Consider the following 25532-nt stretch of genomic DNA (forward strand, 5'->3'; position numbering starts at 1 on the left):
AAGAGCAATTTATCAAGCTATAATTTTGCTAGGACTGTCTGGGTGTGGTCTGAGTGGGGAGGGGAAAACTGGAAAATAGCTCTTCATGTCAGAGAGGTTTGGAACTGTCTTTCTTAGTGGTCTATTCACTCAATTACCACCTGGTGATGACACCAGGCCCAAAACTAAATTCCACCAGAACAGGCTGAAATATCAGCCAGCTCTTACACTAAATTGGCATGATCACAATTTCACAAATCCAACATAGTGTGAAAATATATAAGAAAAATCATGTTTTTGACTGCACTGGGCCTTTAAGAGGTCTATATATTGACTAATATATATAGTGTGTGTGTGTGTGTGTGTTTGTGTGTGTGTGTGTGTGTGCGCGCGCGCCTTAATGTGAATCTCTGCCATCTAGTAGACCCTCACATCATGCCTCATTGACTCTTATCTCCAACTGTTTGAACCAGCCTGCCCTTGGCCCTGATAGGGAGTTCAGTACTGGGCTGATCTTTACAGAGCAGTACTTGTCTCTGTTCTGTTCCCATGTTATCATTGTGTTCATAATGTAAGTCAATGGGAGGTTGAGGTTGAACTCTGACTCTTTCCGTGAAACATGTAAACTTAAAATCCTGCTCCGCACATTTGTGTGGTTAGCTAGCGGCCTAACGCAGTGCCAGTGAGCAGAGAAAAAGACATTCCCAGAATGTTCTGCTCAAAGATAAATAGTGAAAGGAAAACAGATGAAAGATGAGGCTTCTATCTCTTCTCCGCATATGAGCAGTGAGCACACAAACTGACACACTCTGGGCGAACATTCAAAACCCCCAAAAAGCTGAGAAAATAATACTGCCATTCTCTTCTATTCCCATTTAGTTCCCTGATTTGGACATTTAAAAAAAAGGATGTTGTCCTATGAATACAAGTCACTTTCATTGCATCAGTGTATCACTTAGTGTTTCTGTGCCAGTAACACTAGTTTATATGTTGTTGTTTTTTAATAGCATCCAAAACACCTTTGAAATGCAAACTTTATACACACAAGTCTCTTTTGTGAAAAGAGAGGATGCCTGCAAAGTGCCAGAATCAACGTTTTGCCAACTTCGTAGCATGTTATTCAGACGTGGCCAAATAAGGTCTCCCCAAGCCCACAGCTAGGCTAAGATAAGCATGTCTCTCTTTGCATTTTTTTCCCTCTCTTCCTCCTCCTCCCCAGCTGGGATCTCAAAGACTATAATGCACCACTTGTTAGAATATTACCAAACCGCGGTAACATGAACACTCGCACTACCCTGGTTTGAGAAAGGAATCAAGAGGGTCTGAGGTTTTTAACCTTTTACTGCAGTGGGCTAAATCAGGGTCACACAGAGTGTTTCTTGGTAGTCTTAAACAATCTACTCTGAAACAAAAGTGTACACCTCACACACATGTTTATGGGCTTTAAAAAAAAACACCTGCAGCATGTCAGATATTTAAATGTATTCCATTTTATGTTTTGTATCCCAATATTACACTTTATATACATCATAGAAGACTTAAATAGAACAAAACTCTTTAACATAAAAACACTGGATTTTCAGCTGGTTTTTAGAAATAATGTTTTCTCAATCGCTTTGGCTCATTTTCTTAAACAGTCTTAACATTCTCTAAACTGTAAGTGCAATTGTCACAACTGTTTTTATGGGACATCCCAATTCTATTGCATGTCTGCAAAATGTAGTAACTCACCCAAAACATTTAATTCATGCTTCAAATCCAAGTTATTGTGTCATTAAATTGGCCAATGCCACCAACATTTAAAAAAATGTTGTCATCATGTGAGCCGTACTGGTTAAAATGTTTAGATGTTTTTTCAACATGGCAGTCAACCCTGGAAGTGTTTGTTATATACACATATCAGTTCTGTTCTACTTTTTTGTTGACACTGACTGCTTACTGTACTATACAATAATTTCAGTTTTGTCTAGCTGAATGCTATTGTGTATCAATCACACTGAGCTTTTTAGATACCGATTTCAACAGTAGGTCAAAGTTTACTGGGAAAAGTCAATACTGTAGTACACAGAAAAAGGATATGCACATTTGTATGTATACAGCAAATGTATTTTTGTAGCAATGTGTTACATGTAAAACAGAAAATGTTCATTTGCATGCCCATTTTTACATATTTCTGACATGTAAAGTCATATATAGTGAACAGAAAATTTGCCACGCAAAAAAACTGCAGTAGTTCTGTAAAAAAAACAATAAATTGTACCTCCTCACAGTACGTAACACTACAAGTTCCCATCTTCTTGGTGGGCATCCTGTCGCTCTTGTTGGTCTAGCCGGAGACTTTCGTCAACATCACATCTGATGTTTTCCCTTGAAATGCACCGGGGGGAAAAATCTCCTTGCGTGGTGCAACCATCCCCTGCAATGATCGCCTGTGATGTCCTCACAAGCAGCATTCACGGCGTCTAACAGAGACATCTGATCTTGTGCCTGATAGTCATATACTTTCCACCTCCATGCTGAACAAAACTCTTCTTTCGGATTCAGGAAAGGGGAGGATGGTGGGAAGGAACTCCATTGTTATCCTTTCATGTGCAGCAAACCATTTCCTAACAATGTTGGTTCGGTGGAAGCCGACCATTATCCCACACAATTACATAATATGGCAAATCTGGTCTAACTAAACCTCTTTGGTGTTCTGGTATTAGGTCTCTGTAAAGTGTATTTAGGAAGGCCAGGAGAAGTTGGGTGTTATAGGGCCCAATGTGTGGAATATGTGTGCTCACACCATTCTCAGAAATGGCAGCACACATTGTAATGTTGCCACCACGTTGGCCTGGTGTGGCAATTGTGACTCGGTGTCCAATGAGATTGTGGCCACGCCTCCTGCCTTTGGCCAGATTGAACCCAGCCGAGTCCACAAAAACAAGAATGTGGGTCATTTCATGTCCTTCCAGCTCCATTATTCTCTACATAGCAACAAAATAGATGGTTTGTTTCACATAGCCTATTCTAGAATTAGACAGTTTAGTAAAGTATAAATGTTTTCTGTTCTTATGGGTATTTACAACTTCAAGAAGTATATACAGGCATCATTGAAGTACAGTAAAACTCCCTGTACAATATACCATGTGCACACCAATGTTTTATCTGAACATACTGGTACCACAGCTCGTATCTGGACATACTGGTACCACAGCTCCTACCTGAACATACTGGTACCACAGCTCCTACCTGGACATACTGGTACCACAGCCCTACCTGAACATACTGGTACCACAGCTCCTACCTGGACATACTGGTACCACAGCTCCTACCTGAACATACTGGTACCACAGCTCCTAACTGGACATACTGGTACCACAGCTCCTAACTGGACATACTGGTACCACAGCTCCTACTTGAACATACTGGTACCACAGCTCCTACCTGAACATACTGGTACCACAGCTCCTACCTGAACATACTGGTACCACAGCTCCTACCTGAACATACTGGTACCACAGCTCCTACCTGAACATACTGGTACCGCAGCTCCTTCAATCGGTCACTATTCCTCTCAAATGGCACCTTGTAGAGTTGTTTCATAGTCATTTTATTTTTTTTTTCAAAACTCTGTCTATAGTGGAAATGCTGACAGAATTGATTTTTGTGAATATATTGTTGTCATATATGATTGCACTTTGGATCTCTCTTAGCCTGACGGAATTGTTGGCTATGACCATGTTGCAAATGTCTTGTTCTTGCTGATGGCTGAATACTGCTGCTCTGCCAACAGCATGAGGTCCTATATATGACATGTAGAATTCACAAATACATTGTGCTACAGAGTAGTATATTGTATTCAAATGTTGCTGTATTACTGTATATTCCTCATACATATCTTAAGGTACATTGTGATTTTCAGACTTGCATTTACTTTTACAATAGTTTCTCTATTGTTGTCAATGAAATAATCTGTACATATTTACCTGTTTTCCCTACGGAATGTTTGCACAATTGATGACACTGTGGACCTGTTTACATTAGGCTGAACACTATGACCAGCCTCTTCCATTGTAAGACCGTGGTTTATGACATGTCCCACAATTGTGGCTTTGATTTCATCAGGGACTCTTATTCTTTGCATTCTACCTCTTCCTCTATTATGTCTTCCCCTAACACCACCACCATGCATTCTTACACATCTTCTTTTTTCACTTCCACGAGCATGTAGCTGCTGTTCAGGGTTGTGATGTTCCTCCGTGTTAAAAAATGGTAGTGATTGTGCAAGCTCCATATATATGCTTCCAAATTTGATTGGTTGATTGGTAAGATCGTGATTCCTATTTCATTACTGTGTCACCTGGCAGGTCATTTGCCAATTTAGCAGACATCACAAACATTTCATGTCATAGATATTTATGGAATATACATGCATGTCTGACAGATTTTGATAATTGAATGGATAATTTTGCATGTGACGGCTCACACGATGAAAGAATGTTTAGAAGTTGTGAAGAGTACGACAATTTCACTGAGAATCAACTCATCAGTTTTGATCAGCAAGCCATGTGCATGTAGTTATTGTGGAAATTGTATACAATTGTACTCACTCTTTCGCACACCTGCAATTTGCTTAAATTAATGCGATATTCAACGACAGATTTTTACCTTGTCAGCACGGGGATTTGATCTTGCAACCTTTCGGTTACAAGTCCAAAGCTCTAACCACTAGGCTACCTGCCTCTCCTCCTGTCACACATGAAGGAGTTAAGTGCTCCGGTGTTGGGCTTCTGTTTCCTGAAGAGTTGGCGTCTCTAAATCCTCCATGAAAGCACCTGGGTCTGACAACCAACCAGGCATTACAGGACTGGTCCTGGAACTTCTGTCCTCCTGGCCCAGTGTTCCCATGAATATATACCAAATGGCACCCTATTCCCTATATAGTGCATTACATTTGATCTGGGCCCTGGTCATAAGTAGTACACTAATAGGGTGCCATTTGGGATGCAAACATTGTGTTTCAGGCCCCTGCTCATTCCACGCTGTGAGCGAACAGCTCAAACGGGCCGCATTTAGCTGAGCTGAGCTCTGGGCTGAGGGGAAGGGGAGTTACTGAGGGAAGTCAAGGTAAACAAAATTCACTACGGCCTCAACTGAGCCAGGACCGTTTAGCAGTCCCCCCCCCCCCCCCCCCCCATCTCTCTGTCAGTAGCGTCAGTAGCGTCTGTCAGCAGCGTTCAAATCATTGACTTGGGGGAGGGGGGGGGGGGGGGGGGGGGGGGGGTTGCCTCAAGGAAGGTTTACTGTACTGTAAGACTTAGTCTAAATCTATACTGGTTCCACACACACATATCCAACCTGAGAGAGCTGCTGGACTGGACATCCCTCCTCATCCCAGACCAGACATTAGAGAGAGGCTGGAGTCACAGCACTAGGCAGCGTAACACATAACACACTGCATATTTCAAACATACAGTACAGTAGCTAGTTGCACAGAGCAGCTCCAGTGGCTGGGGTATCATCTGCTCACCACATCCAGTCCACAACCTGAAATCCTGTTACAGATAAAGCATGACTAAGAGGAAACTTCAGAAATATTTGCTGCAGTGTTTTTTTCAGGACTGCTGCTTTCACTCACTCTTTCACTCTACCTCCTTCTCCCGCTCTCTCTTTATTCTATCCCCTCTCTCCCTTTTCTTGTTCACTTGTTTACTTTGAGCATACAGTACACAGAAAACGAAAATGAAAACACAGACAGTGCAAAGCAAAGCACAGGAGGAGTGTAGAGCACCCGTGGCAACAACAGCACAACATTTTTCTCATTTAGTGATTTAAAGCCATAAAATACATACCAGCTACGAGATGGCAACGGCCAATTTCTGGAATACCTTCAGTTGAAAATTACCAACAATTACCATCTGCATTTTGTAATTTACATCAATTTACTTCACAAAGCTTTCTTGTGAAAGAGCCTCTTTAATACAGAAAGTTGTCTGAAGCTGTCCACAAGGATTTATGGTTTCAGCAAACAATCCCCAGCCCTCTGGAAGCAACGTAAAGCAAAGAGGAGTGTGTGTTGATTTTGTACAAGGGACAAAATCAAGCACCATCCTTATAAAACTGTGAGATACCAAGTGTAGATGTCAAATCAAACGGGAAGGGCAATTCATCTTGTCACTTTTTCTGCTTAGCCCTGGTACACACTTCCTCTGGGAAAGCTAGCAGCCCCCGAAAGCTCCTCATTCCTGAACTTGTTCACAGAGCTGCCCAATAGAACCAGGGAACGGAATGCAGGACAAAACCCACAATAACACAGTGGCAAAACACAAAACCTCTAAGTGAAGCATTTTGTACACCTAATGAAATCACCGAGGCAAACACTAACACTTTTGGGGTATTAACTCTGCTCATATAAGGATGTTTTCATATTTTTCATGCAATATTAAAAGTTGCTTTAAGGTTTAAATGCAGTTTATGAAATTTGACGAGATGCAATGAAATAGCATTTGGATATTTAAAAAAAAAAAAAAGAAGAAGTGAAAAAACTCAGACAGATCACTAATGTCTTTTCCAGTGTAAAATACTTTCTTTTCAATGCTTAATTTCCTCTGCTAAGCTTAGGGGACTGTGTTATACACCATTAAGAATGCTGGGGAGGAAAGTTACAGTACTCTGAGTGCAGAGAGAGAGAGAGAGAATCCTACAAAAGCGTTATACTACTTGTGGTTGTACATGTTTTGAGAGCTTTTCAATGGCAGAGAAAATACCCTTTGATATATGGTTGCAATAATACAAGAGGCAGTCTTGAATTTTACACTCCGCCGTAAATTAGACCGAATGTAACATTACAGAAAGAGAGCCCAGCATCGCTCCTCGATAAACCCCACTCAAACAAGGATAGGAAATATTGTTTTAACACACCAATCCATAGATCATAAGCAGGATGTACACTTTTTTTATATAGACTTTATTTAACTAGGCAAGTCAGTTAAGAACAAATTCTTATTTAGATTGACTGACTACCGGGGAACAGTGGGATATCTGCCTTGTTCAGAGAAAGAACAACAGGTTTTTACCTTGTCAGCTCGGGGATTTAATCCCAGCAACCTTTTGGTTACTGGCCCAACGCTCGAACCACTAGGCTACCTGCCGGCCCTACATAATGTTGGCCAGGCCTCAATGTCTCACTTAGTGTTGCCCCACTGGGCACATACATCAAGTCAACATCTATTCTCCTCTGGGTCAACGTAAAATCATTGAAATTACATGGAAACAACGTTGATTCAACCAATGTGTTCCCAGTGGGGCAATACCGAGGACTGGCCACCCGTCAGGGCTTGGTTCCTCCCTAAGTTTCTTCCTGCCTTCCTATGGGGTTTTTCCTCGCCACCGTGCTTCTACATCTGCATTGCTTGCTCTTTGGGGTTTTTAGGCTGCATTTCTGCATAAGCACTTTGTGAAATATTCTGATGTAAAAAGGGCTTTATAAATGCATTTGATTGATTGATTGACTACAGACAGGCTCTGGTGCTGTAATGTTTCCAGGCGTCAGGCAGGTATACATCCACAGACTGTTAGTATGAACCCAGTCAGACTGAAACAATGCAGCTGCCATGTGTGTGTTTCCTTTAACTGCTCAGATGAACAACAATTTAAACACGCAATAGTGGTGTAACGTAACTGGCCTGGCTTTCTTTCTTAATTAAGCTCTTTAAAATCCCCAAAATACATTTTGGATTTGTGTTGAAACAACTCACTCTGCACTGGGCACATTAATAAGGGCAAACAGAAAGAGACTGATTATCAGGGTGGTATTCAGGGCGAGCATACACGCACACATGTACACAAACGTGTACGTACAGAGACACAAACACACTCACACAGCTGTCCAGGTTTTGTTGTGGCTTGAACTACAAAAAAAATATTCTGCTTAACGACTTTTGCAAATTGGACATCGGAACACCCAATGTTCAGTCCAGCTACCAATCATGGCTAGCGTTGAACCACATACACTGCAACAGCAGATCAAGCTAAAGTACACCATTAAATGAACATGGGAACAAACATTTGGCTGCAATGGTAGAACCACTTCTTACATTTATATCGCAGTTGTTGTTGAAAAAAAAAACTATGTGGTCACAAAAGATTTCTCGTGTGAAAATCCTGTTCTGAAAGTAATGTGATTGAATTAGAAAAAAAAACTGGAACATTTTCCCAAACATTGCATTACACTGTTCTCTACGACATGACATTAAACACAGTTTAATCTAAGCTTCAAATATTTACATTAATGTCACATAAATATAAACATGACTAGTTAGGAAAAAGCTTTGGAAAATGAAAATAATAAAGAATATTATTCCCTATTCTGAGTCAATTATGGATTATGACAAAAGAACATTGAAGTATCCCCCATAACATAGTGTTGTTCTCCTTTAGCTCTAGACAACTGTGGCCCTGTTCCTTGGGCCTAAAACATGTCACTGCCGCATTCTGCTCTCATGTCAGGGGACAACTCCTAGCAACAGTTACCCAAGATACAGCCTTTTGACTTGCTCTGTAATGGCATCTAGGGTCTACAAGGGAAGTGGCACTTTGCACACACTGAGTTGTTTGCTTTGCTGAATTCCCATGACGGTTAGAAAGTGGAGTCATGTTTCGGACAAGAATAAAACTAGCTTTGTTTCTGCTCCGTTGGTCAAAGGCTCTGAAAATAATTACAGCTTTTCAGCGTTTATTACCAATGTTTTCACACATCACTAAAACAAAGTAGAGTGATGGGGCTCATAGACTTTTTCATCAATGCTGATTAAGTATTTTGTTTCAAAACACCAACTAAAATGCAAAAAATAACTATGTGCAATTACATTATACTGAAAATCTAAAGGAATTACTGTACCAGTCAAAGTTTGGACACACCTACTCATTCAAGGATTTTTCTTTATGTTTGACTAATTTCAACATTATAGAATAATAGCGAAGACATCAAAACTATGAAATAACACATATGGAATCATGTAATAACCAAAAAAGTGTTAAACAAATCAAGATATACAGTGCCTTGCGAAAGTATTCGGCCCCCTTGAACTTTGCGACCTTTTGCCACATTTCAGGCTTCAAACATAAAGATATAAAACTGTATTTTTTTGTGAAGAATCAACAACAAGTGGGACACAATCATGAAGTGGAACGACATTTATTGGATATTTCAAACTTTTTTAACAAATCAAAAACTGAAAAATTGGGCGTGCAAAATTATTCAGCCCCTTTACTTTCAGTGCAGCAAACTCTCTCCAGAAGTTCAGTGAGGATCTTTGAATGATCCAATGTTGACCTAAATGACTAATGATGATAAATACAATCCACCTGTGTGTAATCAAGTCTCCGTATAAATGCACCTGCACTGTGATAGTCTCAGAGGTCTGTTAAAAGCGCAGAGAGCATCATGAAGAACAAGGAACACACCAGGCAGGTCCGAGATACTGTTGTAAAGCCGGATTTGGATACAAAAAGATTTCCCAAGCTTTAAACATCCCAAGGAGCACTGTGCAAGCGATAATATTGAAATGGAAGGAGTATCAGACCACTGCAAATCTACCAAGACCTGGCCGTCCCTCTAAACTTTCAGCTCATACAAGGAGAAGACTGATCAGAGATGCAGCCAAGAGGCCCATGATCACTCTGGATGAACTGCAGCTGAGGTGGGAGACTGTCCATCGGACAACAATCAGTCGTATATTGCACAAATCTGGCCTTTATGGAAGAGTAGCAAGAAGAAAGCCATTTCTTAAAGATATCCATAAAAAGTGTTGTTTAAAGTTTGCCACAAGCCACCTGGGAGACACACCAAACATGTGGAAGAAGGTGCTCTGGTCAGATGAAACCAAAATTGAACTTTTTGGCAACAATGCAAAACGTTATGTTTGGCGTAAAAGCAACACAGCTGAACACACCATCCCCACTGTCAAACATGGTGGTGGCAGCATCATGGTTTGGGCCTGCTTTTCTTCAGCAGGGACAGGGAAGATGGTTAAAATTGATGGGAAGATGGATGGAGCCAAATACAGGACCATTCTGGAAGAAAACCTGATGGAGTCTGCAAAAGACCTGAGACTGGGACGGAGATTTGTCTTCCAACAAGACAATGATCCAAAACATAAAGCAAAATCTACAATGGAATGGTTCAAAAATAAACATATCCAGGTGTTAGAATGGCCAAGTCAAAGTCCAGACCTGAATCCAATCGAGAATCTGTGGAAAGAACTGAAAACTGCTGTTCACAAATGCTCTCCATCCAACCTCACTGAGCTTGAGCTGTTTTGCAAGGAGGAATGGGAAAAAATGTCAGTCTCTCGATGTGCAAAACTGATAGAGACATACCCCAAGTGACTTACAGCTGTAATCACAGCAAAAGGTGGCGCTACAAAGTATTAACTTAAGGGGGCTGAATAATTTTGCACGCCCAATTTTTCAGTTTTTGATTTGTTAAAAAAGTTTGAAATATCCAATAAATGTCGTTCCACTTCATGATTGTGTCCCACTTGTTGTTGATTCTTCACAAAAAAAATACAGTTTTATATCTTTATGTTTGAAGCCTGAAATGTGGCAAAAGGTCGCAAAGTTCAAGGGGGCCGAATACTTTCGCAAGGCACTGTATGTTCTATTTGAGATTCTTCAAAGTAGCCATATATTTTGATTTGTTTAACACTTCTTTAGTTACTACATGATTCCATATGTGTTATTTCATAGTTTTGATGTCTTCGCTGTTAATCTACAATGTTGAAAATAGTCAAACATAAAGAAAAACCCTTGAATGAGTAGGTGTGTCCAAACCTTTGACTGGTACTCTATAAATAAACATTTAAAGAAAGTTTATGATGGTGTGAGGAGAATGCTCGGAGGAAATCATCTTGAGCAAAGATATTAATGAAAATATATGTATTTTTAACTTTTTACCTTTTTTTCTCACCAATTTTGTGATATCCAATTGGCAGTTGCAGTCTTGTCACCTCGCTGCAACTCCCATATGGACTCGGGAGAGACGAAGGTCGAGAGCCATGCGTCCTCCGAAACACGGCCCTGCACAGTCGCACTGCTTCTTGACACACTGCATGCTTAACCCGGAAGCCAGCCGCACCAATGTGTCTTAGGAAACACAGTACAACTGGCAACCATGTCAGCGTGCATGCACCAGGCCCGCCACAGGAGGCGCTACAGCGTGATGGGACAAGGACATCCCAACCAGCCAAGCCCTCCCCTAACTCGGACGACGCTGAGCCAATCGTGCGTTGCCTCATAGGTCTCCCGGGTTGCGGCCGGCTGCGACACAGCCCGGAATCAATTACCAATCAGTACCTTGACCACTAGGTGTGTAAAGGACAAGTGCTTGTGAGCAAAGAAGTGAACATACCTTCACCACTCTGTTCTCGTGCATGGTGATGTAGTTGCTGGGGTTCTGGAACAGGGTCTGAGCTGCGGTCTGGTGGACCGAGGAGTCCTTGGACTTCAGTTAACGAACGAGGGGGCAACGGCCTCCCCAAACGATACCCTGTTACTGCCGCACATGCAGCAGCGGGCGACTGCCTCAGCCAGGTAACGACACAGCTTATCATCAGTCTGTAATACAGAGAGAACAAGACATCAGACATCTATGGGTGCATCTCAAATGGAACCCTATTCCCTATATAGTGCACTACTTTTGACTAGGGCCTATACTATGAATACTACTCAATAGAGCTTGTTTACAGGGATCTCAGAACTATTAAGTTACTTTCTGATAATATAATAGATAGTCAATTTATAATAGGACTGAATATTCCCAGTAAACACTAATTGAGAAGGATTATAGGTATTTTATGTCCTCCTTCAATGAGATGCACACACTCGCCAGTACCTCTTTGTTTTTTGATTTCAGCAAATTAACAATCAGTTCCAATCAACCGACAAAGGAGCGCACCATTTCCCCTACATCCTAAATGTCAAAAGCCTGTTATTAGCTTGGCGCTCTCAATCTGTAAAATAAAGGGAGCAGAATTCAGTGTAATGGGCAGGGAGGCAAGCCGGGGCATTTGAGCAGAGCAGAGAAAATGAAAGATGCACACATGCTAAGAAAAAATAAAAAGCCTTTTCATCAGCCTTAGCAAAAATCAAAACCCCATCAGTGCCAGTCAGCCCAATCGGAGGTAATGTGAGTAGCCATGGTTCTGTCCTGCTTTCTGCTCCACGGAAAGTGCCATTGTCAATACGGATGGGCTGTGTGGTGTGCCAGTAGCTATTCCACATCAAGCACGCCAAATAGGTGAGATAGGTTCTGTTTGTTATAAAAAGCCATTAACAGAAATCAACAGAGTAATTTTGGGGGGGATTTCTTGCCAAGTAATACGAGGGCCAAGGGAAACTAATACTTCTACAGCAGACCTATCTAATGTCAGCCGATCCATTTGGATGATGAGTTATTTGGACTTCCTTTTCTACCCCTCCATGTAGGTTAGGCCAACACTGTTCAGTACACTAATACTCAGAATGCCTACAGATGTTCTATCTTCATTTGATCACGCTGTTGTTGCAGAGAATTTTCCTGTGCAGCAGGAAATGCTAGTTACAGTGTATTCAAGGTATAAAAAGGCTTCTAAAGTTTGAAATTTCCACTTTAAAATGTCAGATTTGATTTATCCTTTCAAAAAATGTATCAACCCATACAAAAAGGTCCATTAATTATAATCCACATAATAGTTCACATTTCCTGTTGCTGCAGGATTATTTTCCAGCTGTGAGAAACTGGTCAAATTAAGATAGCACATCTGTATCTAGTGACCTTTCCATGTAGCCTACACTGTTCAGAAGAACAAGGGACCGGAGTCAGTCACAAAGGAACTGAAGGAGTCAGTGTGTTTCCCTGACCGTTCAGGCCAAGCTACCATCATAGACCCTGATTTGAGTTCATGGGCACCAGTAATGGGCTGATACCACAGGAGTCTCAGACACTTATGGGGCTACCGCTGCTGGTGAGCCTCTTTCAGAACCACCTCGGACGCAGCCTTCATTGAGGCTTGGCAGATCGGGATGCTTTTTAAATCATACATCAACATAATCGTCACCTAAGGGGGGACAGCATCATCATCATCATATACAGCATCAAAGGTGGGGGCATCTGTACTTTACTATTTATATTTTTGATTACTTTTACTTTTACTTCACTACATTCCTTAAGAATATTATGTATATTTTACACCATACATTTTCCCTGACACCCAAAAGTACTCAATACATTTTGAATTCTTAGCAGGACAGGAAAATAGTTAAATTCACACACTTATCAACCTAACGTCACTGGTCATCCCTACTGCCTCTGATCTGGAGGACTTACTAAACTCTCATGCTTCGTTTGTAATTTATGTCTGAGTGTTGGAGTGTGTCCTGGCTTTCCGTAATTTAAAAAAAACAAGAAAAAGGTGCCATCTGGTTTGCTTAATATGAGGAATTTGAAATTATTTATACTTTTACTTTTGATACAAGTACATTTTAACAATTACATTTACTTTTCATACTTACGTATATTTGAAACTACATTTTTTCAGACTTCCTCAAGTAGAATTTTACTGAGTGACTTTTACTCATGACAGTTGGGTACTTTTTCCACCACTGAGTATCAGGGTGTCATACACAGCTATTGCCAGCCTGTAACGTCTCGATTAATATGGAAATAATGAACCAAGATTATGGAAAGTGTATAATTAGAGAGGGCAGAATGATAATTGTCACAAAGCACGCTCCATCTACATCTCCATCAACATTATATCTCCATCTATGACATTATTGCCTCTGTGATTAAGACCTTTAAAACCTGTTTGGGATAGGGGGCAGTATTTTCACGTCCGGATGAAAAGCGTGCCCAAAGTAAACTGCCTGTTACTCAGGCCCAGAAGCCTGTTACTCAGGCCCAGAAGGATATGCATATAATTGGTAGATTTGGATAGAAAACACTCTAATGTTTCTAAAACCAATAAAATAATGTCTGTGAGTATAGCAGAACCTATTTGGCAGGCAAAACCCAGAGGACAAACCATCCAGGAAATTTAAATTGGGTTTCTATGGGAACCTAGATTTCTGTGCCACTTGGTTGCAGTTCCTATTGCTTCCACTAGATGTCAACAGTCTTTAGAAATTGGTTGATGTTTTTCTTTAGAGAAATTAAGAAGTATGGCTATTCAGAACGAGGGTCGAGCCTAGTGTACTCTTTTGTTTGGGGCGGGCGACGTGAAACTCGCTCCATTTTCATTTTAGCCACAATTGAACACAGTGTATTCCGTCTTAAACTTTATAGATTATTTGCGTTTTAAAATACCTAAAGTTGTATTATGTTTGGACCAATATTACTATTAGATAAATGGTAGTCATGTTGGGCGAGTTGGAACTGGTGTTTTTCTGAACCAAACGCTCCAAATAAATGGACATTTTGGAGATATAACGACGGAATTAATCGAACAAAAGTACCACTTGTGATGTTTATGGGACATATTGGTGTGCCAACAGAAGAAGCTCTTCAAAGGTAAGGCATGAATTATATCGTTATTTCTGAGTTTTGGGTCATGCCTGGTGGGTTGAATTATGATTGTCATGAGTTTGTTTGATGGGTTGCTGTCCTCAGATAATAGCATGGTTTGCTTTCCCCGTAAACCCTTTTTGAAATCTGACATGATGGCTGGATTAACAAAACGTTAAGCTGTATTTTGGTGTATTGCACTTGTGATTGTATGAAAGTTAAATATTTCTAATAATTTACTTTGAATTTCGCGATCTGCAATTTCACCGGATGTTGTCGAAACGTTCCGCTAGCGGAACCCCTAAAAGGTATACGGGTCAACATTCACAAGGCCGCGTGCCAGACGGATTACTAGGACGTGTACTCTGAGCATGCGCTGACAAACTGGCAAGTGTCTTCACTGACATTTTCAACCTCTCCCTGTCTGAGTCTGTAATACCAACATGTTTCAAGCAGACCACCATAGTCCCTGTGCCCAAGAACACTAAGGTAACCTGCCTAAATGACTACTGACCCGTAGCACTCAGATCTGTAGCCATGAAGTGCATTGAAAGCTGGTCATGGCTCACATCAACACCATTATCCCAGAAAACCTAGACCCACTCCAATTTGCATACCGCCCCAACAGATCCACAGATGATGCAATCTCTATTGCACTCAACACTGCCCTTTCCCAACGGGATAAAAGGTGATAATAATGCTACGTGAATTCTCATTGACGTGGCTGTAGAGGAACAGGTTGACAGCTTCAAATTCCTAGGTGTCCACATCACCAACAAACTATCATGGTCCAAACACACCAAGACAGTCATGAAGAGGGAACAACAAAGCCTATTCCCCCCCAGGAGACTGAAAATATTTGGCATGGGTCCTCAGATCCTCAAAAGGTTCTACAGCTGCACCATTGACTGGTTGCATCACTGCCTGGTATGGCAACTGCTCGGCCTCCGACTATAAGGCACTAAGGAGGGTAGTGCGAACGGACCAGTACATCACTGGGGCAAAGCTTCCTGCCATCCAGGACCTCTATACCAGGCGGTGTCAGAGGAAGGCCTAAATAATGTAAAAGACTCCAGCTACCCTAGTCATAGACTGTTTTCTCCACTACCTCACGGCAAGCGGTACCGGAGCACCAAGTCTAGGTCAAAGAGGCTTCTAAACAGTTTCTACCCCCAAGCCTTAAGAGTCCTGGACATCTAATCAAATGGCTACCCAGGCTGACTATTTGCATTGCCCCCTATTTTACGATGCTGCTACTCTGCTACTTTATTATCTATGCATAGTCACTTTAATAACTGTACCTACATGTACATATTACCTCAATTACCTTGACTAACCAGTGCCCCCCCCCGCACATTGACTCTGTACCGGTACCCCCTGTATATAGCCTCGCTATTGTTATTTTACTGCTGCTCTTTAATGATTTGTTACTTGTATTTCTTGTTTTTTTGTGTGGTATTTTTCTTAAAACTGTATTATTGGTTAAGGGCTTGTAAGTAAGCATTTCAGTGTAAGGATCTACACCTGTATTCGGTGCATGTGACAAATAACATTTGATTTCATTTGATTAATCATAACCCCCTCCCTTTGGAGGTTGTGTGGGGTTGTGCTCACTTGTAAAATACATTTACATCTCAACTGGACTCACCTTGTTAAATAAAGGATAAATAAATCAATAGCCACACCAGTTAACCATAATCACACTAGCCTCAATGTGAGTGGCCTATTTCACAAGGGACAAATCAAATCAAATGTTATTGGTCACATACACATGGTTAGCAGATGTTAATGCGAGTGTAGCAAAATGCTTGTGCTTCTAGTTCCGACCATGCAGTAATATCTAAGTAATCTAACAATTTCACAACAACTACCTTATACACACAAGTTTAAAGGAATGAATAAGAATATGTACATATAAATATATGGATGAGTGATGGCCAAACGGCATAGGCAGGATGCAGTAGACGGTATAGAGTACAGTATATACATATCAGATGAGTAATGTAGGGTATGTAAACATTATATAAAGTGGCATTGTTTAAAGTGACTAGTGATACATTTATTACATCCAATTTTGTATTATTAAAGTGGCTAGAGATTTGAGTGGTAGCAGTCTGATGACCTTGAGATAGAAGCTGTTTTTCAGTCTCTCTGTCCCAGCTTTGATGCACCTGTACTGACCTCACCTTCTGGATGATAGCGGGGTGAACAGGCAGTGGCTCGTGTAGTTGTTGTCCTTGATGATCATTTTGGCCTTCCTGTGACATTGGGTGGTGTAGGTGTCCTGGAGGGCAGGTAGTTTGCCCCCGTTGATGCGTTGTGCAGACCTCACTACCCTCTGGAAAGCCATACAGTTGCCGTACCAGGCGGTGATATAGCCCGACAGGATGCTCTCGATTGTGCATCTGTAAAAGTTTGATTGTTTTTGGTGACAAGCCACATTTATTTAGCCTCCTGCTGTTGCCTTCTTCACCACGCTGTCTGTGTGGGTGGACCATTTCTGTTTGTGTACGCCGAGGAACTTTCCACCTTCTTAACTACTGTCCCTTCAATGTGGATAGGGGGGGTGCTCCCTCTGCTGTTTCCTGAAATCCACGATCATCTCCTTTGTTTTGTTGACGTTGAGTGTGAGGTTATTTTCCTGACACCACACTCCGAGGGCCCCCACCTCCTCCCTGTAGGCCGTCTCGTCGTTGTTGGTAATCAAGCCTACCACTCTGTCGTCTGCAAACGTGATGATTGAGTTGGAGGCGTGCATGGCCACGCAGTCATGGTTGAACAGGGAGTACAGGAGAGGGCTGAGAACGCACCCTTGTGGGGCCCCAGTGTTGAGGATCAGCGATGTTGTTTCCTACCCTCACCACCTGGGGGCGGCCCGTCAGAAGTCCAGGACCCAGTTGCACAGGGCGGGGTCAAGACCCAGGGTCTCGAGCTTAATGACGAGTTTGGAGGGTACTATGGTGTTAAATGCTGAGCTGTAGTCGATGAACAGCATTCTTACATAGGACAGGATTGCAAACATTGAGGAGTTTTGAATGGAGCCTTCTAGCTCTGACAGACCAGGGCTCAGAGAGCTGGACAGGACATGGTGGTGTTTCTCTCTCCACTCCCCTCAGATGTGGTGCCAGAAGACGAGCAGTGTGTGCCGGGCCAGAACCAGGGCCAGGAGCTGACCACCCCTCCGCTCCAATCTGCCCCAACAACACACAGCACAGGAAGCATTTCCTCAGGAATACTGATGATGCCACGACTCACCAGCAACAGGGGAAGTGCTTCTCAAGCCACCAGCTGTGAAAGACTAGTGAGGATCCCTTTCATGGCCTGGACAGAACCCCTGATCCCTGAAAACCGCACCATTATGAAGCTACACATGTAAGGCCCATGTAATCCTGCTGTCCCTTTCCCCAAAGATAAAATTAGATAGAATACACATTATCTGGTCGGTGTGCGTGATGTAGCCTAGACCCGAGGGAGAGGGAAGGAAGTGGCACAGCACTTCCCAAGTGGCACAGCAGAGTAGTTTGCCCTGACCCTCTCCAGCAAGCAATCAGGCTCCTACTTCCATATGCTGCTATACGGTAGGCTACTATGTCAAATCAAAAATACACCATTCACTGCAAGTTGCCCGTGTCCTGGCAAATTAATGATGCCCTTCATTACATGAGCAGCAAGGCAGGTTACATCCTTGATTGAGGGAACAAAGCTAATTGATTGATTCACTGCAAAGCCCCAGCTGACTGCCTGCATGCAATGGTTGATGGGGCTTTACTCACAGCAGAGAGCTGGCCAGGCAAGCCAGGCAGGCCAGTAATGGGGCGTACTGTTCCTGAATCCTCTATGTGTCTAAATGTGTCTGAGGGCGAGTAGAGGTATGGACTGGACTGAAGCATCCAACAGCTGCATTTACACCGTGATTCTCTCAAAATCCATTGTGGAATTGCTAACTAAAACCACATGGGGGTTTTATCTAAATAACTACTACTACACCAAGCAGTGTCGAATTCCCCTCGCTCTCCTCGACGGGCAAAACCCTGCACTGTTTAGCTCTTGTCATTGACCCTGTCTCAGAAATCAACCAAAGAGCATGTTCATGTATTCCTACAAAAATTGGCACTGTAGAGTCCAGACAAACATTGTCAAACTTTGTTAGCGTTCAAATAGTGAGTTGAGCTGCGGCCGGTCCTCCTCTTCCATATGGTTGCCATATATCATTTTTGCGACACTTCTGAGCCAGTTCTATATGAATGCAATAGACTGTGGGCGGGTAGGTCCCATATGGCACCCTGTTTCCTACATAGTGCACTACTGGTCAAAATAAGTGCACTATATAGGGAACAGGGTGCAATTTGGAATGCAGAGTGTATATTGCATGCTATACAGTCGGACCTAATGTTGTGAGGACTGTACATTAGAAGTATGTTCAGCAGCCTAGATTGGATATGCAGCATGGGGTCACAGGAGACACGGCCTGCCTGGCACCCTGCTTGTTGTGTAAGAAGAAACTGCTGCTGGTTGTGTGACACTGTAACTCAGAGCATGTTGAGAGAGGATTTTCAACAGAGGAATCAGAACATGCCACAGGATATTACTCCTCCAAGTCCCTGCCTGCCTGCCTGCCTGCCTGCCTGCCTGCCTGCCTGCCTGCCTGCCTGCCTGCCTGCCTGCCTGCCTGCCTGCCTGCCTGCCTGCCTGCCTGCCTGCCTGCCTATAGTGACACAGCACTGCCCCTGCTACAACCTCCCAACACCAGATTGACTTTAAAGCTGCAATATGTAACTTCATTCTCATTGAAAGCCAGTCTAAGAAGCGGAAGATCTGTTCTATCTGTGATATTTCTATGCTTCCCGGTTTTTAAGTTTCGCTTTTGAGTCTTTTACATTCGATTTTGTACACCAGCTTGAAACAGCTGAAAATACAATATTTGTGGTTATGGAAAATATATTTTACAGCGGTTTAGATGGTACAATGATTCTCTACACTATACTTGCTTGTTCAGTCACATAAACTCCAAAATAGGCAAACTAGAATTTTTGCAACCAGGAAATGGCGGAGAGATTTCTGCATAGTGCATCTTTAAGGACAGAAAGCCTTGAGGAGGCAGACATGATGATATAACAGGCTGAACAGTGACAGAGAGAGGGATCCAAACACGATAAACATGATAAAATATTACAACACTGATCAACTTGCAATATAACAACAACTTTTATGGCAAAGACAAATTTGTTGTTGAGCAAATAAAATAAAATCAAATCAAATGATTTTATATAGCCCTTCGTACATCAGCTGATATCTCAAAGTGCTGTACAGAAACCCAGCCTAAAACCACAAACAGCAAGCAATGCAGGTGTAGAAGCACGGTGGCTAGGAAAAACTACCTACAAAGGCCAAAACCTAGGAAGAAACCTAGAGAGGAACCAGGCTATGTGGGGTGGCCAGTCCTCTTCTGGCTGTGCCGGGTGGAGATTATAACAGAACACGGCCAAGATGTTCAAATGTTCATAAATGACCAGCATGGTCGAATAATAATAAGGCAGAACAGTTGAAACTGGAGCAGCAGCACGGCCAGGTGGACTGGGGACAGCAAGGAGTCATCATGTCAGGTAGTCATGGGGCATGGTCCTAGGGCTCAGGTCCTCCGAGAGAGAGAAAGAAAGAGAGAAAGAGAGAATTTGAGAAAGCACAATTAAATTCACACAGGACACCGAATAGGACAGGAGAAGTACTCCAGATATAACAATCTGACCCTAGCCCCCCGACACATAAACTACTGCAGCATAAATACTGGAGGCTGAGACAGGAGGGGTCTAGAGACACTGTGGCCCCATCCGAGGACACCCCCGGACAGGGCCAAACAGGAAGGATATAACCCCACCCACTTTGCCAAAGCACAGCCCCCACACCACTAGAGGGATATCTTCTTCAACCACCAACTTACCATCCTGAGACAAGGCTGAGTATAGCCCACAAAGATCTCCGCCATGGCACAACCCAAGGGGGGGCGCCAACCCAGACAGAATGACCACATCAGTGAATCAACCTACTCAGGTGACGCACCCCTTCCAGGGACGGCATGAGAGAGCCCCAGTAAGCCAGTGACTCAGCCCCTGTAATAGGGTTAGAGGCAGAGAATCCCAGTGGAAAGAGGGGAACCGGCCAGGCAGAGACAGCAAGGGCGGTTCGTTGCTCCAGAGCCTTTCCGTTCACCTTCCCACTCCTGGGCCAGACTACACTCAATCATATGACCCACTGAAGAGATGAGTCTTCAGTAAAGACTTAAAGGTTGAGACCGAGTTTGCGTCTCTGACATGGGTAGGCAGACCGTACCATAAAAATGGAGCTCTATAGGAGAAAGCCCTGCCTCCAGCTGTTTGCTTAGAAATTGTAGGGACAATTAGGAGGCCTGCGTCTTGTGACCATAGCGTACGTGTAGGTATGTACGGCAGGACCAAATCAGAGAGATAGGTAGGAGCAAGCCCATGTAATGCTTTGTATGTTAGCAGTAAAACCTTGAAATCAGCCCTTGCTTTGACAGGAAGCCAGTGTAGGGAGGCTAGCACTGGAGTAATATGATCAAATTTGTTGGTTCTAGTCAGGAGCCGTATTTAGCACTAACTGAAGTTTATTTAGTGCTTTATCCAGGTAGCCGGAAAGGAGAGCATTGCAGTAGTCTAACCTAGAAGTGACAAAAGCATGGATTAATTTTTCTGCATAATTTTTGGACAGAACGTTTCAGATTTTTGCAATGTTACGTAGATGGAAAAAAGCTGTCCTTGAAATGGTCTTGATATGTTCTTCAAAAGAGAGATCAGGATCCAGAGTAACGCCGAGGTCCTTCACAGTTTTATTTGAGACGACTGTACAACCATTAAGATTAATTGTCAGATTCAACAGAAGATCTCTTTGTTTCTTGGGACCTAGAACAAGCATCTCTTTTTTGTCCGAATTTAAAAGTAGAAAGTTTGCAGCCATCCACTTCCTTATGTCTGAAACACTTGCTTCTAGCAAGGGCAATTTTGGGGCTTCACCATGTTTCATTGAAATGTACAGCTGTGTGTCATCCGCATAGCAGTGAAAGTTAACATTATGTTTTCGAATGACATCCCCAAGAGGTAAAATATATAGTGAAAACAATAGTGGTCCTAAAACGGAACCTTGAGGAACACCGCAATTTACAGTTGATTTGTCAGAGGACAAACCATTCACAGAGACAAACTGATATATTTCCGACAGCTAAGATCTAAACCAGGCCAGAACTTGTCCGTGTAGACCAATTTGGGTTTCCAATCTCTCCAAAGCAGAATTGTCATTATAATTAAAAACAAATGTAGTGCTACTGTGAGTGAAAACAAAAAGTTTGGTACTGTACATTTGCATTTTCAATGCTTGGACAAATACCCCATGCACCACTGGCCTGGACATCTGGATTTGGGTTTTTCAAGAAGGACCAAAGCAGGCGCACTCCATCCAGACGGTCAAGGATCCTGTTGAGGAAGAGAAAAAGGAGAAGACTGAGAGAAAATAGAGAGAGAGAGGGAAGGGAGAAAAGGGAGAGAGAGACACAGAGAGAGGGAGAGAGAGAGAGAAAGTGAGAGAGAGAAGAGAAAGAGAGTGAGAGAGAGACAAAATCAGAAAGAGAGAGGAGAGAAAGGAAGAGGGAGAGAGAGAGAAGAGGAAGAGAAAGGAGATAGATTGATATTACAGCGGGCACAGTCAGTGTGATCTACACCATACTTTCATAGTTAAGAGGAGCATTTGAGAGCTTCTCTTTCTCAGAACTGTCTGGGCTGGTCTGTGCCATACAGTAGCAGTTTGTCCAGGTCCAGGCCCTGAAAACCCATCACAGGGCAGGATCAAAGGTATCAGACATTTAGCTGAATGGGTTTTCAATCACAAACCAACCTTCACCAGTCCAATTCGGTTTCCACCACAGCTCTAAAAACCTGCTCTTTGTCTGTCTTGTAAAGTGAATCTCCATGAGAAATCACTGACCACCTACGTGATGTTAGGCCAAAGGTTAACTGGTGTAGATTCATGTATAGTGAGTGAAGTCCATACAGATATTTATTTATAGAACCAAAACAACATTATGCTGTACGGTGGGTAGTTCAGGGGTACTTCTTTCCAAATCAAACATAGCCAGTAGACAGGTCTCTCTATATTTCATTGCGTCTGAGTTGAAGTTTACTTAAGCATAAGCCATATTTCATGCTGCGTACATGACTGTAGTTAAGGCTGTAGTCAGGGTCTGGGAACCCAAAGAATTACACCACAATGTGCCCGTTGTCTGATATAAATAACATGTAACGTGTTTCCCATGTGTGCTTCCAACAACAAGGGCCGACATTGAATGCTGTCATAATTAATTAAACACTCCCTAATCACGGTATCTCCGTGACTGCAAACGAGCGAGCACTCATCAGAAGAAGTCCCCTGCGCCATCTGTCTTCCGTTTGCACATAAATCAGTCTGGGGGATCATAACATAAGATTCAAGTCCGTAGGGCCTCCTAAATCAAGCCCAACAACAAACTAAACTTCATATCAAGTGCCAGAAAAGTACTGTCCTCAGAAGAGCAGGTATGAAACACGTTAGCATGAAGGAGACAACTGACAGTTTGGATGAGGGATGGAAACGGGGAGACCACAAAGTCTCAAGGCATTTGCACAACGTGTGCTCTTTCTTGTAAGTTACAGAAAGTACTAGGAGGGATTGTAATGTGATATTTTCCTGTATTTGAATATTTATTTTGTCTATGATTTCATGAACCTATACAGTGCAATAGAATAAAAATAAGCAAATAAAATAATTAGTTAGTTAAAGTTATTTAAATATATATATATATATAGGTAGTCTTATCGATAAGTTTGTTTTGAATAGTTGTCACGTCCTGAACGTAGAGAGCTTTTTATGTCTCTATTTTGGTTTGGTCAGGGTGTGATTTGGGTGGGCATTCTATGTTCTTTATTTCTACGTTTTGTGTTTCTATGTTTTGGCCGGTTATGGTTCTCAATCAGGGACAGCTGTCTATCGTTGTCGCTGATTGGGAATCATACTTAGGCAGCCTTTGGCTTTGCCACCTTAGGTTGTGGGATGTTTTTTTTTTTTTAAAGCATTCAGAACGTGACGTTCGTTGGTCCTTTTGTTGTTTTGTTTAGTGTTCAGTTGAAATAAAGTATGAACACTTACCACACTGCATCTTGGTCCACTTCTTCCGACGAGCGTTTCAATAGTGAGCGTTACAATAGTAACCCTTCCAACAACCAAAAAATTTAAAAATCACGTTCTGAAAAGAACATGAAAAGAACATGAAAAAACATGCGTAAGTCAGACATGGCTTTCGGACACATATCAAATTTCACATATGTTATTTTTTCACATAAACTCAGTCATGTGGTTTCCCAACATTTCACAGGTGATATTAGGATAGCATACCTTCCGGCAGGTAGCCTAGTGGTTAGAGCATTGGGCCAGTAACCGAAAGCTTGCTGGATCAAATCCCCGAGCTGACAAGGTAAAAATCTGTAATTCTGCCCCTGAGCAAGGCAGTTACCTCACTGTTCCCCAGGCGCCGAAGATGTCGATTAAGGAAGCCCCCCGCACCTCTCTGATTCATATTTCAGTTGAATACATTCAGTTGGACAACTGACTAGCACATGTGTGCTTTGGAAACTGGCAGGATTAGAACCTGGGGCTCCCACAGGAGAAGCCAACATCATGACCATTCAACCAACAAACACGTCCGACTCATGTCAACTACACTTTCACATGTGCATTTTCACACTGCAAATCCAATTTTCGCAACTGCAATTCATGTGAGGTGAAAGCACGCTTTTCTTCTCACATGTGAAAAGGTGGTGTTAACATGTGAACTCTAAATCAAATAAATGTGAAAATATGATTTCAACGTGAAATTTAAGCTCAACATGTGAAAACAGCTATCTCACATGAAAAAAAGCTATTTGTGTTCATTTTTTTGTAAGGGAACAACGTATTTTCCTGGCCATGTGATCCTGCACCAGGAAAACAAAGCCAAACAAAGCCAAGTTAACTGACATGGAGTTTGCGCCTGAATTTGGAGCACCAGACTTTGGACCACAGACAAACAGACATACTGGACCCTGTAGTCCAGTAAATCATTGAGACAATAGCAGGCCCTGGCCCTTAATCTGAGAACCAGCTCTGACCATACGTGGTCTGGAGCAGGAAACAATCAAATGTGAGCTATGTTAATTGCTCAAGCGAACTACTGTACACACAGGTCCTCAAAATAAGTCACTGCCACAAGACATACAAAAAGCACTTATGGAAATAATGACTTTCAACTAAATGTGAATGCAAAATGACAAGGCCTAAATATACATTCCATGTGAAAACATGGACCTGAATGAATGGGTTCTGATGTAACATTCTGCCTGGGCTGTGTGTTGAATGTCTTCGAGAAATTAGGCTAGGTAGCCTAATTGCTGAATGGCCTTATTTCTTCACAACCACGTTCTGCACTTTTTATTGCACCACTGTGGTTCTGCTTATCATAACCATATTACTTTTTCCTGACAATGGCGTTAATGGCTTGCCTAACAAAATGAATAAGTCATTTATTTGCGTCCAGTGTTAATTAAGTAAGGGTCTTGCCGTCTGTAACAGCCTTGTAAAAGCAATGAAATTCAGATGGGACTGTATACTGTACTGTTTGCAGCATTTGGGAGCATTGAAACCAAATGAGCACATACTGTAGTCTAGAAGCAGGACTGGACTGAACGTGTTCAGTGTTTGTTTTTACAGCCCTGAGGGCTTGGATGGCTGAAGGTATGCTACCCTGACCAGCCTAGCACCATGAATGACCACAGAAGTACAGTAAAACTGTGGGACGCGCCACCACAACCATATTTATCACAGCAGGGTCAATAAACAAGGCTTTTTAAAAGTGTCACTCAGCTGAAAAAGAACATGAAACATGAAACCTACCTGGTAAAGATGAATGATTAAGATCATAGCCTTACATTATCATTAGGACACATGCCAAGTT

At 42.3% G+C, this 25532-nt stretch overlaps 1 pseudogene; it reads right to left on the reverse strand.

Annotated features, from left to right (window-relative positions):
* The window catches only part of LOC139366846 (outer dynein arm-docking complex subunit 2-like), a 75665-nt pseudogene that overhangs the window by 4326 nt on the left and 45807 nt on the right, over positions 1 to 25532 (reverse strand).

This window comes from Oncorhynchus clarkii, chromosome 15 (genome assembly GCF_045791955.1).
Source record: "Oncorhynchus clarkii lewisi isolate Uvic-CL-2024 chromosome 15, UVic_Ocla_1.0, whole genome shotgun sequence".
NCBI classification, from domain to species: domain Eukaryota; kingdom Metazoa; phylum Chordata; class Actinopteri; order Salmoniformes; family Salmonidae; genus Oncorhynchus; species Oncorhynchus clarkii.